The sequence below is a fragment of the Bubalus kerabau genome, unplaced genomic scaffold (genome assembly GCF_029407905.1).
Source record: "Bubalus kerabau isolate K-KA32 ecotype Philippines breed swamp buffalo unplaced genomic scaffold, PCC_UOA_SB_1v2 scaffold_25, whole genome shotgun sequence".
Taxonomy (NCBI): Eukaryota; Metazoa; Chordata; class Mammalia; order Artiodactyla; family Bovidae; genus Bubalus; species Bubalus kerabau.
This window is the reverse complement of record NW_026577879.1, coordinates 1,972,837-1,991,103: the sequence shown is the minus strand read 5'-3', so window position 1 is coordinate 1,991,103 and position 18,267 is coordinate 1,972,837.

The window sequence follows — 18,267 nt, the reverse complement described above, 5'->3', positions numbered from 1 at the left end:
AGCTGCTTATAGGGGCTGCCCTAGCGCCTGACAGTTGCTGATAAAGTGGCTGACAGGTGCAAATGAAGTGGCTGACAGGTGATGATCAACTGGCTGACAGGTACTGATCAAGTGGCTGATAGGCCCTGATCAAGCTGCTGACAGGTGCTGATTAAGCGGCGACAGGGGCTAATCAACTGGCTGACAGGTGCTAATCAAGCGGCTGATAGGCGCTGATCAAGCGGCTAACAGGTGCTGATCAACTGGCTGAGAAGTGTTAATTAAGCAGCTGATAGGTGCTCATCAAGCTGCTGAAAGTCGCTGATCAAGCGGCTGACAGGTGCTGATCCAGTGGCTTACAGGTGCTGATCAACTGGCTTAGAGGTGCTGATCAACTGGCTGACAGGTACTTCTCAAGCGGCTGACAGGCACGGACTGGGCGGCTGAGTAGGCGTTCATTGCGGGGCTCAGTAGGCGCAGATCAACTGGGTGAGAGATGCAATTCGCACGGCTGAGTAGGCACTCTTCAACCTGCAGACAGTTGCTGATCAAGCGGATGACTGACTCTGATAAAGAGGCTGACAGACTATGATCACGTGGCTGTGGAGGGCCTGATTCGCGGCTGAGTAGGCGCTGATCGCGCAGCTGAGAAGGCAATGATCCAGCAGCTGACAGGCACTGATGAAGCGGCTGGCAGGTGCTGTTTAATCGGCTTACAGGTGCTGATCAAGCGGCTGACATTTGCTGATCAACTGGCTGACAATTGCTAATGAAGCGGCTTCCAGGTGTTGATCAACATGCTGACAGGTGCTAATCAGGCAGCTGATAGGTGCTGATAAAGCTGCTGACAGGTGCTGATCAAGCGGTTGACAGGTTCTGATACAGCGGCTAACAGGTGCTGATAATGTGGCTGACAGTTAATGATCAAGCTGATTATAGGGGCTGCCCTAGCGCCTGACAGTTGCTGATAAAGTGGCTGACAGGTGCAAATGAAGTGGCTGACAGGTGCTGATCAACTGGCTGACAGGTACTGTTCAAGTGGCTGATAGGCCCTGATCAAGCTGCTGACAGGTGCTGATTAAGCGGCTGACAGGTGCTGATCAAGCGGTTGGCAGGTTCTGATACAGCGGCTAACAAGTGCTGATAATGTGGCTGACAGTTAATGATCAAGCTGCTTATAGGGGCTGCCCTAGCGCCTGACAGTTGCTGATAAAGTGGCTGAAAGGTGCAAATGAAGTGGCTGACAGGTGCTGATCAACTGGCTGACAGGTACTGATCAAGTGGCTGATAGGCCGTGATCAAGTTGCTGACAGATGCTTCTCAAGTGGCTGACAGGCGCTTATCGCGTGGATGCGTATGCGTTTATCAATCAGCTGAGTGGGCACTGGTCAAGGGGCTGACAGGCACTGATCTAGTGGTTGTCCAGGCGCTGAATGACCATCAGAGCAGGAAATGATCAAGCCGCTGACAGGCGCTGATCAGCCGCCTGAGGGTGTCTGATCCTGTGGCTGAGTAGGCTATGATTACGCAGCTAAGCGGGCACTGATCAAGCTGTTGAGAGTTGCTGATATATTGGCTGACAGGTGCTGATAATGTGGCTGACAGGTAATGATCAAGCTGCTGAATAGGCGCTGATCGAGGGGGTGATTAGGCGCTGATCAATCGTCTGACAGTCTCTGATCAAGCGGCCGACAGACTATGATCACCCGGCAGTGTAGGGGCTGTTTCTCGGCTAAGTAGGCATTGATGGCGCAGCTGAGAAGGCACTGATCAAGCGGCTGGCAGCACTGTTTAAGCGGCTTACAGGTGCTGATCAAGCAGCTGACAGGTGCTGATCAACTGGCTGACAGTTGCTAATGAAGCGGCTGACAGGTGTTGATCAACATGCTGACAGGTGCTAATCAAGCAGCTGATAAGTGCTGATAAAGCTACTGACAGGTGCTGTTCAAGCGGCTGACAGGTGCCGATCAACTGGCTGACAGGTTCTGATCAAGCAGCTGAGTAGGCGCTGATCGTGCACCTGATAAGGCGATGATCAAGCGGCTAACAGGCGCTGATCCAGTGGCTTACAGGTGCTGATCAACTGGCTGAGAGGTGCTGATCAACATGCTGACAGGTGCTAATGAAGCAGCTGATAGGCGCTGATCAAGCTGCTGACAGGTGCTGATCAACTGGCTGACTGCTACTGATCAAGCGGCTGAGTAGGCGCTGATCATGAAGCTGATTAGGCGATGATAAAGTGGCTAACAGGCGCTGATCAAGCGGCTGACAGGTGCTGATAAAGTGGTTGACAGGAGCTGATCAAGCAGCTGAGAGTCATTGATCAAGTGACTGTCTGGAGCAGATCGCATGGCTGAGTAGGCACAGATCAAGAGGCTGAGGCGATGATCACGCGGCTGAGTAAATGATCATCGCATGGTTCATTAGGTGCTGATCAAGAGGCTGACACACGTTTATCAAGCTGCTGAAAGGTCCTGATCAAGCGGCTGACAGGTGCCGATCAACTGGTTGACAGGTACTATTCAAGTGGCTGATAGGCCCTGATCAAGCTTCTGACAGGTGCTTGTCAAGCGGCTGAGAGGCCCTTATCGCACGGCTGCGTAGGCCCTTTTCAATCAGCTGAGTGGGCACTGATCACGTGGCTGAGTAGGATCTGATCACGCTGCAAAGTGGTCGCTGATCAAGCAGTTGACAGTTGCTGATATAGTGGCTGACAGGTGCTGATAAAGTAGCTGACAGGTACTGATCAAGCGGTTGAGTAGGAACTGATCGCGCAGCTGATTAGGTGATGATAAAGCGGCAGACAGGCGCTGATAAAGCGGCTGAAAGGTGCTGATAAAGTCGTTTGCAGATGCTGATCTAGCGTCTGATGATCGCTGATCAAGCGGCTGACAGTACTTCGCATTCGGCTGTCAGGCACATATCGCACGGCTGATTAGGCACTGATCGCGGGGCTGAGTAGGCACAGATCATGCGGCTGAGTCGATGATCGCATGGCTCAATAAATACTGATAGTGAATCTAATTATGTGTTGATCAAGTGGTTTATAGGTGCTTGTCAAGCAGCTGACAGGTGGTGATTGCGCCACTCAATAAGCGCTGATGGAGGGGGTGATTAGGCGCTAATCAAGCGTCTGACAGTCTCTGATCAAGCGGCAGACAGGTTATGATCACGCGGCTGTGTAGGGGCTGATTCGCGGCTCAGTAGGCATTGATCGCGCAGCTGAGAAGGCACTGATCAAGCGGCTGACAGGCAGTGATGAAGTGGCTGGCAAGCGCTGTTTAAGCGGCTTACAGATGCTGATCAAGCAGCTTACAGTTGCTGATCTACTGGCTGAGAGTTGCTAATGAAGCAGCTGACAGGTGTTGATCAACATGGTGACAGGTGCTAATCAAGCAGCTGATAGGTGCTGATTAAGCTGCTGACAGTTGCTGATCAAGCGGCTGACAGGTGCTAATCAACTGACTGAGAAGTGATAATTAAGCAGCTGATAGGCGCTGATCAAGCTGCTGAAAGGTGCTGATCAAGCGGCTGACAGGTGCTGATCCAGTGGCTTACAGTTGGTGATCAACTGGCTGAGAGGTGCTAATCCAGCTTCTGACAGGTGCTAATCAACTGGCTGACAGGTGCTAATCAAGCAGCCGATAGGTGCTGATCAAGCGGCTAACAGGTGCTGATCAACTGGCTGAGAAGTGATAATTAAGCAGCTGAGAGGCGCTGATCTAGCTGCTGAAAGGTGCTGATCCAGTGGCTTTCAGTTGGTGATCAACTGGCTGAGAGGTGCTGATCTACTGGCTGACAGGTACTTCTCAAACGGCTGACAGGCACTGATCGGGCGGCTGAGTAGGCGCTGGTTGCAGGGCTCATTAGGCGCAGATCAACTGGCTAAGGGATGCAATTCGCGCAGCTGAGTAGGCACTCTTCAACCTGCTGACAGGTGCTGATCAAGCAAATGACCGACTCTGATAAAGAGGCTGACAGACTATGATCACACGGCTGTGTAGGGGCTAATTTGCGTGTGAGTACGCGCTGATCATGCAGCTGAGAAGGCAATGATAAAGCAGCTGACAGGCACTGATTAAGCGGCTTACAGGTGCTGATCCAGCAGTTGACAGGTGCTGATCAACTGGTGACAGGTGCTAATCCAGCGGCTGACAGTTGGTGATCAACTGGCTGACAGTTGCTAATGAATCAGCTGACAGGTGTTGATCAACATGCTGACAGGTGCTAATCAAGCAGCTGATAGGTGCTGATAAAACTGCTGACAGTTGCTGATCAAGAAGCTGACAGGTGCTGATCAACAGGCTGACAGGTTCTGATCAAGCGGCTGAGTAGGCGCTGATCGTGCAGGTGATAAGGTGATGATCAAGGGGCTAACAGGCGCTGATCCAGTGGCTAACAGGTGCAGATCAACTGGCTCACAGGTGCTAATCAAGCAGCTGATAGGTGCTGATCAAGCTGCTGACAGGTGCTGATCAACTGGCTGACTGGTACTGATCAAACGGCTGAGTAGGCGCTGATCATGCAGCTAATTAGGCCATGAGAAAGCGGGTAACAGGCACTGATCCAGCAGCTGAAAGGTGATGATAAAGTGGTTGACAGGTGCTGATCAAGAGGCTGATAGTCGTTGATCAAGTGGCTGTCAGGTGCAGATCGCATGGCCGAGTAGGCGCTGGTCGTGGGGCTGAGTAGGCACAGATCAAGAGGCTGAGGCGATGATCGCACGGCTGAGTAAATGATCATGGCGTGGCTGATTAGGTGCTGATCAAGAGGCTGACACGCGTTTATCAAGCTGCTGACAGGTGCTGATCACCTGGCTGAGAAGTGTTAATTAAGCAGCTGATAGGCGCTGATCAAGCTGCTGACAGGTGCTGATCAAGCGGCTGACAGGTGCTGATCCAGTGGCTTACAGGTGGTGATCAACTGGCTGAGAGGTTCTGATGAACTGGCTGACTTTTACTTCTCAAGCGGCTGACAGGCACTGATCGGGCAGCTGAGTAGTCGCTGATCGCTGGGCTCAGTAGGCACAGATCACCTGGTTGAGAGATGCAATTCACGCGGCTGAGTAGGCACTCTTCAACCTGCTGACAGGTGCTGATCAAGCGGATGACCGACTCTGATAAAGAGGCTGACAGACTATGATCACGCGGCTGTGTAGGGGCTGATTCACGGCTGAGTAGGCGCTGATCCCGCAGCTGAGAAGGCAATGATCCAGCAGCTGACAGGCACTGATGAAGCGGCTGGCAGGCGCTGTTTAAGCGGCTTACAGGTGCTGATAAAGTCGTTGACAGATGTTGATCTAGCGGCTGATAATCGCTGATCAACCTGCTGACAGGTGCTGATCAACTTGCTGACAGGTGCTGATCAAGCGGTTGACAGGTTCTGATACAGCGGCTAACACGTGCTGATAATGTGGCTGACAGTTAATGATCAAGCTGCTTATAGGGGCTGCCCTAGCGCCTGACAGTTGCTGATAAAGTGGCTGACAGGTGCAAATGAAGTGGCTGACAGGTGCTGATCAACTGGCTGACAGGTACTGATCAAGTTGCTGACAGATGCTTCTCAAGTGGCTGACAGGCGCTTATCGCGTGGATGCGTATGCGTTTATCAATCAGCTGAGTGGGCACTGGTCAAGGGGCTGACAGGCACTGATCTAGTGGTGGACCAGGCGCTGAATGACCATCAGAGCAGGAAATGATCAAGCCGCTGACAGGCGCTGATCAGCCCGCTGAGGGTCACTGATCCTGTGGCGGAGTAGGCTCTGATTACGCAGCTAAGCGGGCACTGATCAAGCTGTTGAGAGTTGCTGATATATTGGCTGACAGGTGCTGATAAAGTGGGTGACAGGTACTGATGAAGCTGCTAACACGCGTTTATCAAGCGGCTGACAGGTGCTGATCAAGTGGCTGACAGGTTCTTCTCAAGAGGCTGACAGTCACTGATCGGGCGGCTGAGTAGGCGCTGATCGTGGGGCTCAGTAGGAGGAGATCAACTGGCTGAGAGATGCTATTTGCGCGGCTGAATAGGCACTGTTCAACCGGCTGACAGGTGCTGATCAAGCAGCTGACAGACACTGATCTCGCGGCTGATTAAGCACTGATAGCGCAGCTCAGTAAGTGTTGATCAAGCGGTTTACAGGTGCTTGTAAAGCGGCTGACAGGCGCTTATCGCTCGGCTGCTTAGGCGCCTCTCAATCTGCTGAGTGGGCAGTGGTCAAGCGGCTGACTGACACTGATCCAGTGGTTGACCAGGCGCTGAATGACCAGCAGAGCAGGAAATGATCAAGCGCCTGACAGGAGAAGATCAACCGGCTGAGCGTCACTGACCACGTGGCTGAGTAGGCTCTGTTCATGCAGCAAAGTGGGTGCTGATCTAGCGGTTGACAGGCGATGATCAATAGACTGACAGGTGTTAATCAAGCTGCTGATACGCACTGATCAACCTGCTGACAGGTGCTGATCAACCGGATGACAGGTGCTGATCAACTGGCTGACAGGTGCTAATCAAGTAGCTGATAGGCGATGATCAAGCTGCTGACAGGTTCTGATCAAGAGGCTGACAGGTGCTGATCAACTGGCTGACAGGTTGTAATCACACGGCTGATAGGCGATGATCAAGGGGCTGACAGGTGCTGTTCAACTGGCTGACAGGTGCTAATGAAGCGGCTGAAAGGTGCTGATCAATTGGCTGACAGGTGCTGATCAACTACCTGACAGGTGCTAATCAAGTGGCTAATAGGCCCTGATCAAGCTGCTGACAGGTGATTTTCAGGCGGCTGACTGGTGCTTATCGCGTGGCTGCATTGGCGCTTTTCAATCGGCTGAGTGGGCAGTGGTCAAGCAGCTGACAGGCACTAATCAAGCGGCTGACAGGTGCTGATAAAGTCGTTGACAGGTGCTGATCAAGCGACTGAGAGTCGCTGATAAAGTGGCTGACAGTACTTCTCAAGTGTCTGTCAGGCGCACCTCGCACGGCTGAGTAGGCGCTGATCACGGGGCTGAGTAGACACAGATCAAGCGGCTGAGGCGATGATCGCGCGGCTGAGTAAATGATCATCGTGTGGCTGATTAGGTGCTCATCAAGAGGCTGACAGTTACTTGACAAGCGGCTGAAAAGCACTGATCAGGGGGCTGTGTAGGCACTGACTGCGGGGCTCAGTGGGCACAGATCAACTGGCTGAAATATGCTATTCGCGTGGCAGAGTCAGTGCTTTTCAATCGGCTGAGTGGAAATTGGTCAAGCGCTGATCAAGCTGCTGACAGGTGCTTAACAAGCGGCTGACAATTGCAGATCAACTGGCTGACAGGGGTAATCAAGCCACTGATAGGCGCTTACCAAGCGGCTGACAGGTGCTGGTCAACTGGCTGACAGGTGCTAATCAAGCGGCTGATAGGTGCACATCAAGCTGCTGACAGGTGCTGATCAAGTGGCTGACAGGTACTTTTCAAGCGGCTGACAAGCACTGATTGGGCGGCTGTGTAGGCACTGACTGCGGGGCTCAGTAGGCACAGATCAACTGGCTGAAAGATGATATTCACGCGGTTGAGTCTTTGCTTTTCAATCGGCTGAGTGGAAAGTGGTCAAGCACTGATCAAGCTGCTGACAGGTGCATAACAAGCGGCTGACCATCGCTGATCAAGTGGCTGACAGGGGCTAATCAAGCAGCTGATAGGTGCTGATAAAGCTGCTGACAGGTGCTGATCAAGCGGTTGACAGGTTCTGATACAGCGGCTAACACGTGCTGATAATGTGGCTGACAGTTAATGATCAAGCTGCTTATAGGGGCTGCCCTAGCGCCTGACAGTTGCTGATAAAGTGGCTGACAGGTGCAAATGAAGTGGCTGACAGGTGCTGATCAACTGGCTGACAGGTACTGATCAAGTTGCTGACAGATGCTTCTCAAGTGGCTGACAGGCGCTTATCGCGTGGATGCGTATGCGTTTATCAATCAGCTGAGTGGGCACTGGTCAAGAGGCTGACAGGCACTGATCTAGTGGTGGACCAGGCGCTGAATGACCATCAGAGCAGGAAATGATCAAGCCGCTGACAGGCGCTGATCAGCCCGCTGAGGGTCACTGATCCTGTGGCGGAGTAGGCTCTGATTACGCAGCTAAGCGGGCACTGATCAAGCTGTTGAGAGTTGCTGATATATTGGCTGACAGGTGCTGATAAAGTGGCTGACAGGTACTGATCAAGCTGCTGACACGCGTTTATCAAGCGGCTGACAGGTGCTGATCAAGTGGCTGACAGGTTCTTCTCAAGAGGCTGACAGTCACTGATCGGGCGGCTGAGTAGGCGCTGATCGTAGGGCTCAGTAGGAGCAGATCAACTGGCTGAGAGATGCTATTTGCGCGGCTGAATAGGCACTGTTCAACCGGCTGACAGGTGCTGATCAAGCAGCTGACAGACACTGATCTCGCGGCTGATTAAGCACTGATAGCGCAGCTCAGTAAGTGTTGATCAAGCGGTTTACAGGTGCTTGTAAAGCGGCTGACAGGCGCTTATCGCTCGGCTGCTTAGGCGCCTCTCAATCTGCTGAGTGGGCAGTGGTCAAGCGGCTGACTGACACTGATCCAGTGGTTGACCAGGCGCTGAATGACCAGCAGAGCAGGAAATGATCAAGCGCCTGACAGGAGATCAACCAGCTGAGCGTCACTGACCGCGTGGCTGAGTAGGCTCTGTTCATGCAGCAAAGTGGGTGCTGATCTAGCGGTTGACAGGCGATGATCAATAGACTGACAGGTGTTAATCAAGCTGCTGATACGCACTGATCAACCTGCTGACAGGTGCTGATCAACCGGATGACAGGTGCTGATCAACTGGTTGACAGGTGCTAATGAAGCGACTCTCAGGTGCTGATCAACTGGCTGACAGGTGCTGATCAAGCAGCTGATACTCGTTGCTCAAGCTGCTGAAAGGTGCTGATCATCTGGCTGACAGGTGCTAATCAAGCGGCTGATAGGCGATGATCAAGGTGCTGACAGGTGCTGATCAACTGGCTGACAGGTGCTAAACAAGCAGCTGATAGGTGCTGATTGCGCAGCTGAGAATGCAATGATCAAGCAGCTGACAGGCACTGATCAATCGGTAGGCAGGTGCTGATCAACTGGCTGACAAGTGCTAATCAAGTAGCTGATAGGCGATGATCAAGCTGCTGACAGGTTCTGATCAAGAGGCTGACAGGTGCTGATCAACTGGCTGACAGGTGCTAATCACACGGCTGATAGGCGATGATCAAGGGGCTGACAGGTGCTGTTCAACTGGCTGACAGGTGCTAATGAAGCGGCTGACAGGTGCTGATCAATTGGCTGACAGGTGCTGATCAACTAGCTGACAGGTGCTAATCAAGTGGCTAATAGGCCCTGATCAAGCTGCTGACCGGTGATTTTCAGGCGGCTGACTGGTGCTTATCGCGCGGCTGCATTGGCGCTTTTCAATCGGCTGAGTGGGCAGTGGTCAACCAGCTGACAGGAACTAATCAAGCGGCTGACAGGTGCTGATAAAGTCGTTGACAGGTGCTGATCAAGCGACTGATAGTCGCTGATAAAGTGGCTGACAGTACTTCTCAAGTGTCTGTCAGGCGCACCTCGCACGGTTGAGTAGGCGCTGATCGCGGGGCTGAGTAGACACAGATCAAGCGGCTGAGGCGATGATCGTGCGGCTGAGTAAATGATGATCGCGTGGCTGATTAGGTGCTGGTCAAGTGGCTTCCAGGTACTTCTCAAGCGGCTGACAGGCACTGATCAAGTGGATGAACAGGAGATGAATGACCAGCAGAGCAGGAAATGATCAAGTGTCTGACTGGTGCTGATCAACTGCCTGACAGGTTCTGACGAAGCGGCTGAGTAGGTGCTGATCGTGAAGCTGATAAGGCGATGATCAAGCGGCTGATAGTCGTTGATCAAGTGGCTGTCAGGCACAGATCGCATGGCTGAGTAGGCGCTGGTCATGGGGCTGAGTAGGCACAGATCAAGAGGCTGAGGCGATGATCGCGCGGCTGAGTAAATGATCATCATGTGGCCGATTAGGTGCTGATCAAGAGGCTGACAGGTACTTGTCAAGCGGCTGACAAGCACTGATCAGGCGGCTGTGTAGGCACTGCCTGCGGGGCTCAGTGGGCACAGATCAACTGGCTGAAAGATGCTATTCGCGCGGCTGAGTCAGTGCTTTTCAATCGGCTGAGTGGAAAGTGGTCAAGCGCTGATCAAGCTGCTGACAGGTGCTTAACAAGCGGCTGACAATTGCTGATCAAGTGGCTGACAGGGGCTAATCAAGCAGCTGATAGGTGCTGATAAAGCTGCTGACAGGTGCTGATCAAGCGGTTGACAGGTTCTGATACAGCGGCTAACAGGTGCTGATAATGTGGCTGACAGTTCATGATCAAGCTGCTTATAGGGGCTGCCCTAGCGCCTGACAGTTGCTGATAAAGTGGCTGACAGGTGCAAATGAAGTGGCTGACAGGTGATGATCAACTGGCTGACAGGTACTGATCAAGTGGCTGATAGGCCCTGATCAAGCTGCTGACAGGTGCTGATTAAGCGGCGACAGGGGCTAATCAACTGGCTGACAGGTGCTAATCAAGCGGCTGATAGGCGCTGATCAAGCGGCTAACAGGTGCTGATCAACTGGCTGAGAAGTGTTAATTAAGCAGCTGATAGGTGCTCATCAAGCTGCTGAAAGTCGCTGATCAAGCGGCTGACAGGTGCTGATCCAGTGGCTTACAGGTGCTGATCAACTGGCTTAGAGGTGCTGATCAACTGGCTGACAGGTACTTCTCAAGCGGCTGACAGGCACGGACTGGGCGGCTGAGTAGGCGTTCATTGCGGGGCTCAGTAGGCGCAGATCAACTGGGTGAGAGATGCAATTCGCACGGCTGAGTAGGCACTCTTCAACCTGCACACAGTTGCTGATCAAGCGGATGACTGACTCTGATAAAGAGGCTGACAGACTATGATCACGTGGCTGTGGAGGGCCTGATTCGCGGCTGAGTAGGCGCTGATCGCGCAGCTGAGAAGGCAATGATCCAGCAGCTGACAGGCACTGATGAAGCGGCTGGCAGGTGCTGTTTAATCGGCTTACAGGTGCTGATCAAGTAGCTGATAGGCGATGATCAAGCTGCTGACAGGTTCTGATCAAGAGGCTGACAGGTGCTGATCAACTGGCTGACAGGTGATAATGAAGCGGCTGACAGGTGCTGATCAATTGGCTGACAGGTGCTGATCAACTAGCTGACAGGTGCTAATCAAGTGGCTAAGAGGCCCTGATCAAGCTGCTGACAGGTGCTTGTCCAGCGGCTGAGAGGCACTTAACGCGTGGCTGCATAGGGGCTTTTCAATCAGCTGAGTGGGCAGTGGTCAAGTGGCTGACAGGCACTGATGAAGTGGTTGACCAGGCGCTGAATGACCAGCAGAGCAGAAAATGATCAAGCGGCTGATAGGTGCTGAAAAACCTGCTGACAGGTGCTGATCAAGCGGCTGTCAGGTGCTGGTCAACTGGCTGACAGGTTCTGATCAAGCGGCTGAGTATGCGCTGATTGTGCAGCTGATAAGGCGATGATCAAGCGGCTAACAGGCGATGATCCGGTGGCTTACAGGTGCTGATCAACTGGCTGAGGGTCACTGATCACGTGGCTGAGAAAGATCTGACCACGCAGCAAAGTGGTCGCTGATCAAGCAGTTGACAGGTGCTGATATAGTGGCTGACAGGTACTGATAAAGTGGCTGACAGGTACTGATCAAGCGGTTGAATAGGCGCTGATCGCGCAGCTGATTAGGCGATGATAATGCGGCTGACAGGCGCTGATCAAGGGGTTGACAGGTGCTGATAAGTCGTTGAGAGATGTTGATCTAGCGGCTGATAATTGCTGATAAAGCGGCTGACAGGCGCTGATCAAGCGTCTGAAATGTGCTGATAAAGTCGTTGACAGATGCTGATCTAGCGGCTGATAATCGCTGATCAAGCGGCTGACAGTACTTCTAAATGGGCTGTCAGGCACATATCGCACGGCTGAGTACGCATTGATCGCGGGGCTGAGTAGGCACAGATCATGCGGCTGAGGCGATGATCGCATGGCACAGTAAATACTGATAGCCACGCTAATTAGGTGTTGATCAAGAGGCTTATAGGTGCTTGAAAATGGCTGACAGGTGCTGATCGTGCCGCTCAATAGCCGCTGATGGAGGGGGTGAATAGGCGCTGATCAAGCGTCTGATAGACTCTGATCAAGCGGCTGACAGACTGTGATCACGCGGCTGTGCAAGGGCTGATTTGCGGCTGAGTAGGCATTGATCGCGCAGCTGAGAAGGCACTGATCAAGCAGCTGCCAGGCGCTGTTTAAGCGGCTTACAGGTGCTGATTAAGCAGCTGACAGGTGCTGATCAACTGGCTGACAGGTGCTAATCCAGCGAATGACAGTTGCTGATCAACTGGCTGACAGGTGCTAATCAAGCGGCTGACAGTTGTTGATCAACATGCTGACAGGTGCTAATCAAGCAGCTGATAGGTGCTGATAAAGCTGCTGACAGGTTCTGATCAAGCAGCTGACATGTGCTGATCAACTGGCTGACAGGTTCTGATCAAACGGCTGAGTAGGCGCTGATCGTGCAGCTGATAAGGCGATGATCAAGCGGCTAACAGGCGCTGATCCAGTGGCTTACACCCGCTGATCAACTGGCTGACAGGTGCTAATCAAGCAGCTGATAGGCGCTGATCAAGCTTCTGACAGGTGCTGATCAACTGGCTGACTGGTACTGATCAAGCGGCTGAGTAGGCTCTGATCATGCAGCTCATTAGGCGATGAGAAAGTGGGTAACAGGCACTGATCAAGCAGTTGACATGTGATGATAAAGTGGCTCCCAGGTGCTGATCAAGCGGCTGATAGGCGCTGATTAAGGGGCTGACAGTTGCTGATCAACTGGCTGAAAAGTACTTGTCAAGCGGCTGACAGACACTGATCGGGCGTCTGATTTTGGGGCTCAGTAGGCACAGATCAACTGGCTGAAAGGTGCTATTCGCACGGCTGAGTGGGTGCTTTTCAATCGGCTGAGCGGAAAGTGGTCAAGCGCTGATCAAGCTGCTGACAGCTGCTTAACAAGCGGCTGACAATTGCTGATCAACTGGCTGACAGGGGCTAATCAAGTGGCTGATAGGCGCTCATCAAGCGACTGACAGGTGCTGATCAAGCGGCTGATAGGCGCTGATCAAGGGGCTGACAGGTGCTGATCAACTGGCTGATAGTTACTATTCAAGTGGCTGATAGGCCCTGATCAAGCTTCTGACAGCTGCTTGTCAAGCGGCTGAGAGGCACTTATCGCGCAGCTGCGTAGGTGCTTTTCAATCAGCTGAGTGGGCACTGGTCAAGTGGCTGACAGGCACTGATGAAGTGTTTGACCAGGCGCTGAATGACCAGCAGAGCAGGAAATGATCAAGCGGCTGACAGGCGCTGATCAACATGCTGACAGGTGCTAATCAAGCAGCTGATAGGTGCTGATAAACCTGCTGACAGGTGCTGATCAAGCAGCTTACAGGTGCTGGTGAACTGGCTGACAGGTTCTAATCAAGCGGCTGAGTATGCGCTGATCGTGCAGCTGATAAGGCGATGATCAAGCGGCTAACAGGCGATGATCCAGCGGCTTACAGGTGCTGATCAACTGGCTGAGGGTCACTGATCACGTGGCTGAGAAGGATCTGATCACGCGGCATAGTGGTCGCTGATCAAGCAGTTGACAGGTGCTGTTATAGTGGCTGACAGGTGCTGATAAAGTGGCTGACAGGTACTGATCAATCGGTTGAGTAGGCACTGATCGCGCAGCTGATTAGGTGATGATAAAGCGGCTGAAAGGCGCTGATCAAGCGGCTGACATGTGCTGATAAAGTCGTTGACAGATGTTGATCTAGCAGCTGATAATCGCTGATCAAGCGGCTGACAGTACTTCGCAGTCGGCTGTCAGGCGCATATCGCACGGCTGAGTAGGCACTGATCGCGGGGCTGAGTAGGCACAGATCATGCGGCTGAGGCAATGATGGCATGTCTCAGTAAATACTGATAGCGAAGCTAATTAGGTGTTGATCAAGTGGTTTATAGGTGCTTGTCAAGCGGCTGACAGGTGCTGATCGCGCCGCTCAATAGGCGCTGATCGAGGGGTGAGTAGGCGCTGATCAAGCGTCTGACAGTCTCTGATCAAGCAGCTGGCAGACTATGATCACGCGGCAGTGTAGGGGCTGATTTGCGGCTGAGTAGGCATTGATCACGCAGCTGAGAAGGCACTGATGAAGCGGCTGGCAGACGCTGTTTAAGCGGCTTACAGGTGATGATCAAGCAGCTGACAGGTGCTGATCAACTGGCTGGCAGGTGCTAATGAAGCGGCTGACAGGTGTTGATCAACATGCTCTCAGGTGCTAATCAGGCAGCTGATAGGTGCTGATAAAGCTGCTGAAAGGTGCTGATCAAGCTGCTGACAGGTGCTGATTAGCGGCTGACAGGTGCTCATCAACTGGCTGACAGGTGCTAATCAAGCAGCTGATAGGTGCTGATAAAGCTGCTGACAGGTGCTGATCAACATGCTGACAGGTGCTAATCAAGCAGCTGATAGGTGCTGATAAAGATGCTGACAGGTGCTGATCAAGCTGCTGACAGGTGCTGATTAGCGGCTGACAGGTGCTCATCAACTGGCTGACAGGTGCTAATCAAGCGGCTGATAGGCCCTGATCAAGAGGCTAACAGGTACTGAACAACTGGCTGAGAAGTGTGAATTAAGCAGCTGATAGGCGCTGATCAAGCTGCTGAAAGGTGTTGATCAAGACGCTGACAGGTGCTGATTCAGTGGCTTACAAGTGATGATCCACTGGCTGATAGGTGCTGATCAACTGGCTGAGAAGTGTTTTTTAAGTAGCTGATACGCGCTGATCAAGCTGATGACAGGTCCTGATCCAGTGGCTTACAGGTGGTGATCAACTGGCTGAGAGGTGCTGATCAACTGAATGATAGGTACTTCTCAAGCTGCTGACAGGCACTGATTGGGCGGCTGAGTAGGCGTTCATTGCGGGGCTCAGTAGGCGCAGATCACCTGGGTGAGAGATGCAATTCGCGCGGCTAAGTAGGCACTCTTCAACCTGCAGACAGGTGCTGATCAAGTGGATGACCGACTCTGATAAAGAGGCTGACAGACTATGATCACGTGGCTGTGGAGGGGCTGATTCGCGGCTGAGTAGGCGCTAATCACGCAGCTGAGAAGGCAAATATCCAGCAGCTGACAGGCACTGATGAAGCGGCTGGCAGGCGCTGTTTAATCGGCTTACAGGTGCTGATCAAGCAGCTGACAGGTGCTCATCAACTGGCTGACAGGTGCTAAAAAAGCGGTTGACAGGTTTTGATCAACATGCTGACAGGTACTAATCAAGCAGCTGATAGGCGCTGATCAAGCTGCTGACATGTGCTGATCAGCTGGATGACTGGTACTGATCAAGCGGCTGAGTAGGCGCTGATCATGCAGCTGATTAGGTGATGATAAAGCATCTAAAAGGCGCTGATCAAGCAGATGACAGGTGCTGATAAAGTCGTTGACAGATGTTGATCTAGCGCCTGATAATCACTGAACAAGAGGCTGACAGGCGCTGATCAAGCGGCTGAAAGGTGCTGATAAAGTTTTTGGCAGATGCCGATCTAGCGGCTGATGATCGCCGATCAAGCGGCTGAGAGTACTTCGCATTCGGCTTTCAGGCATATATCGCACGGCTGATTAGGCACTGATCGCGGGGCTCAGTAGGCACAGATCATGCGGCTGAGGCGATGATCGCATGGCTCAGGAAATACTCATAGTAAATCTAATTAGGTGTTGATCAAGTGGTTTATAGGTGCTTGGCAAGCAGCTGACAGGTGCTGATTGCGCCGCTCAATAGGCGCTGATCGAGGGGGTGATTAGGCGCTGATCAAGCGTCTGACAGTCTCTGATCAAGCGGCAGACAGACTATGACCACGCGGCTGTGTAGGGGCTGATTCGAGGCTCAATAGGCATTGATCGCACAGCTGAGAAGGAACTGATCAAGCGCTGACAGGCATTGATGAAGCGGCTGGCAGACGCTGTTTAAGCGGCTTACAGGTGCTGATCAAGCAGCTGACAGGTGCTGATCAACTGGCTGACAGGTGCTAATCCAGCGGCTGACAGTTGCTGATCAAGTGGCTGAGAGTTGCTAATGTAGCGGCTGACAGGTGTTGATCAACATGCTGACAGGTGCTAATCAAGCAGCTGATAGGTGCTGATAAATCTGCTGACAGGTGCTGATCAAGCGGCTGACAGGTGCTGGTCAACTGGCTGACAGTGGCTAAAAATGTAGTTGACAGGTGTTGATCAACATGCTGACAGGTGCTAATCAAGCAGCTGATAGGCGCTGATCAAGCTGCTGACAGGTGCTGGTCAACTGGCGGACTGGTACTGATCAAGCGGCTGAGTAGGCGCTGATCATGCAGCTGATTAGGCGATGATAAAGCGGCTAACAGGCTCTGATCAAGCGGCTGACAGGTGCTGATCAAGCAGCTGATAGGCGTTGAACAAGGGTCTGACAGGTGCTGATCAACTGGCTTATAGGTACTCTTCAAGTGGCTGAAAGCCATGATCAAGCGGCTGAGAGGCACTTACCTCGTGGCTGCGTAGGCATTTTTCAATCAGCTGACTGGGCAGTGGTCAAGTGGCTGACAGGCACTGATGAAGTTGTTGACCAGGCGATGAATGACCAGCAGAGCAGGAAATGATCAAGCGGCTGACAGGCGCTGATCAACAGGCTGAGGCTCACTGATCACGTGGCTGAGTAGGATCTGATCACGCAGCAAAGTGGTCTCTGATCAAGCAGTTGACAGGTGCTGATATAGTGGCTGACAGGTACTGATAAAGTGGCTGACAGGTACTGATCAAGCGGCTGACAGGTGCTGATCCAGTGGCTTACAGGTGGTGATCAAATGGATGAGAGGTGCTGATCAACTGGCAGCCAGGTACTTCTCAAGCGGCTGACAGGCACTGATCGGGCGGCTGAGTAGGCGCTGATTGCGGGGCTCAGTAGGCGCAGATCAACTGGCTGAGAGATGCAATTCGCGCGGCTGAGTAGGCACTCTTCAACCTGCTGACAGGTGCTGATCAAGCGGATGAACGACTCTGATAAAGAGGCTGACAGACTATGATCACGCGGCTGTGTAGGGGCTGATACGAGGCTCAGTAGGCATTGATCGCACAGCTGAGAAGGAACTGATCAAGCGCTGACAGGCATTGATGAAGCGGCTGGCAGACGCTGTTTAAGCGGCTTACAGGTGCTGATCAAGCAGCTGACAGGTGCTGATCAACTGGCTGACAGGTGCTAATTCAGGGGCTGACAGTTGCTGATCAACTGGCTGAGTGTTGCTAATGAAGCGGCTGACAGGTGTTGATCAACATGCTGACAGGTGCTGATCAAGAAGCTGATAGGTGCTGATAAATCTTCTGACAGGTGCTGATCAAGCGGCTGACAGGTGCTGATCAAGCGGCTGAGTAGGCGCTGATCATGAAGCTGATTAGGCGATGATAAAGTGGCTAACAGGCGCTGATCAAGCGGCTGACAGGTGCTGTTAAAGTGGTTGACAGGAGCTGATCAAGCAGCTGATAGTCGTTGATCAAGCGGCTGTCTGGAGCAGATTGCATGGCTGAGTAGGCACAGATCAAGAGGCTGAGGCGATGATCGTGGGGCTGAGTAAATGATCACCGCGTGGCTGATTAGGTGCTGTCAAGAGACTGACACGCTTTTATCAAGTTGCTGACAGGTGCTGATCAACCTGCTGACAGGTGCTTAACAAGCGGCTGACAATTGCTGGTCAACTGGCTGACAGGGGCTAATCAAGAGGCTGATAGGCGCTCATCAAGCAGCTGACAGGTCCTGATCAAGCGGCTGATAGGCGCTGATCAAGGGGCTGACAGGTGCTGATCAACTGGCTGATAGGTACTCTTCAAGTGGCTGAAAGCCCTGATCAAGCGGCTGAGAGGCACTTAGGGCGCGGCTGCGTAGGCGCTTTTCAATCAGCTGAGTGGGCTCTGGTCAAGTGGCTGACAGGCACTGATGAAGTGGTTGACCAGGCACTGAATGACCAGAAGAGCAGGAAATGATCAAGCCGCTGACAGGCGCTGATCAGCCGGCTGAGGGTCACGCATCACGTGGCTGAGTAAGATCTGATCACGCAGCAAAGTGGTCGCTGATCAAGCAGTTGACAGGTGCTGATATAGTGGCTGAAAGCTGCTTAAAAGTGGATGGCAGGTCCTGATCAAGCGCTTG